Here is a 2,394-nt window from a genome sequence, read left to right on the forward strand (position 1 = left end):
AGATGTTGAAGAAAGCCATGGTGGGGGGGGGGGGGGGGGGGAAGGTCTGCTCTCAAGAGGTCTAAACAAGGTGCTATGGGAACAGGAGTTTTTCCTAAAAAGGTCTTAAACTTTAACCTAACCACTTTTTTTCTACTTTTGTGATATACATCTGGGTCCCACCTTGCCAACTCTACAGCTTACCAGCTCCATGGCCATAGGCAATACCTTCACCTTTCTGAGGCTCAGTTTCCTCACCTGTAAAACGGGAATAATAAGGCTTACCTCCCAAGATTGTTGTGAGAACAAGAATGAGATCATGTCTATGGAAATGCTTTGTAAACTGTAAAGTTTTGTGTCAGTCCAAGTTATCACCACCATCACCATCATCATGGCTGTCTTGCACTGTCTAGAAGGGGAGCCCCAGGGTTGGGGAAGGCCCAGAGGAGAGAGGGGCTCCCAGCCTGACCCTAGACTCCACTGGAGGCAGGGCCTCTCTCTAATTAACTCGTCCTGGCAAAAGTTCCTTGCTGGACATGTTTGCCTACCGGGGAAGAGCCAGGTGAGGCTTCCAGGGGCCGCCCACTGGCCCTGACACACGGGGGAGGAAGGATGACTCACCAGCCCTGTAACAGCCTCGCTGACAGGTCTCTTGGCCCAACCCCTGGCACAGACGGTAGAGGGCTGGCAAGGGTGCAGCAGGGCCATCAGGTTTTCAAGAAGAGGGAGAACCAGAGGAAGATGAAAAGAGGGAGGGGAAGAAAAAGGAGAGATAAAGAAAAAGGCAAAAGGAAGAAATGAAGAAAAGGAAAGCAGAACGTGGTTACCAGAGGCTGGGGGGAGGAGGAAATAAGAAGTTGTTATTCGATGGCTATTTTGCAAGGTGAAAAAAAAAAAGTTCTGGAGATAGTTGCAAAACAGTGTGAATGTGCTTAACATCACCATACACTTAAGATGGTAAATTTTATATTGTTTTTACCATAATTAAAAACAGACCTTAGAAAATTATTTTTTTAAGTGAAGAAATGATAAGGGGGAGGAAGGAGGGAGACAGGGAGGGGGGAGGAGCGAGGAAGCGATGGAGGAAGGGAGAGAAGGATGTAGAGAGGGAGGCAAGAGGGAAAAGGAAGGAAGAAGGATAGAGAGGTGAAGGAAGAAAGGAGGGAGGGATGAAAGGGAACGCCTCACAGTGGACTAGCTAGCAGCACACCCCGCCGGCTTTCCTCCAGTCAGCCCTGGGCCCAGGGGACGGGGGCTCGGGCGCCGGGCTGAGCGTGACGTCATCGCGCCGCGCCGCCTCCCGCGTCCCGGCGTTGTGCAACCGCGTGGCGTGGTACCTAGCCCCACCGGCGGGTCCCGCGCTCCTTGGGTGGCTGCGAGTCCCTTGGCCTTTGGCTTTCTGCCCGGCCAGCCCCGATGGCGGCAGGAAGGTGATAATTGCCCAGAGACGCAGCACTTATCTGGCCCGGTTGTGCAAGGCGCGCAGGAGGGAGGGCCCCGGGCAGCGGCTCTCACGCCTCAGCGGCTAGGCATGCGCGCGGGGGCGACGAGCGAACGGTGGTCTCCGGGCGGTTGGGGGGGGGGGGGGGGGGGGGCGCCTCCAGGAGTTCCCGCTGGAGCGGCCGCCTCCCTACTCGGGGAAGAAAGGCGAGAGTGATCGCATGCTCGTCGTTGGAGAAGGGGAGGACCTGGGTTCCCAACCTGGTCCTGCACCTGCCAAGAGGCATGAAGTCGGACAAGTCACTTGCTTCTGGGCCCCAGGCTCCTCTGTGCACTAGAAGTAAAATTACTACCTCTCCTGGTGGTTGTGAGGATTAGAAATAATGCAAGTGAGGCCTAGAGCAGTGCCAGCACACATTAGGCACACACTGAATGGTGGCCATTAATTATTTCTCCTGTCACCCACTCCAGGAGCTCACGCTAAAATTCTATGTGCTAGGCTCTCCCTCCTGGCCCACAGCCTGCCAATCAAGACCTGGGTTCAAATTTTATCTGTCACTGACTTGCTGGACCTTAGGAAATTTGTTTTCCCTCTCTGGTCTTCAGTTTCCTCTTCCAAAATTGTATGATGAAGGTTCCCACCCCAGTAATCTGTTGGGAGGTTTAAATGAGGTAATCTTTGAGAAAATGTGAGGTACAGATCTGTGTCAGATTCTGCCAACCGTTGTCTGAAAAATTCCTTTCCCTTGGTTTCCATGACAACAGGCACTCAAGGTTTTCTTCCTACCTCTGGCTATTCCTAGTGTCTCTGTCCTCCTTTACACACCCCTTACAAGTTGATGTGCCTTGAGGTTCTGTCTTAGACATTCCTTGGTGAGGGGTGACTTCACTGCATCTTCCCCAAGACTTCAGGTCCCAGCAGCCACTTCAGCCCAGATCTCTCTTCTAGAGATTCACATGTTTACAGGAACCGTT

Source organism: Puma concolor, chromosome D4, assembly GCF_028749965.1.
Source record: "Puma concolor isolate L17-30 chromosome D4, mPumCon1.1.hap2, whole genome shotgun sequence".
NCBI lineage: Eukaryota > Metazoa > Chordata > Mammalia > Carnivora > Felidae > Puma > Puma concolor.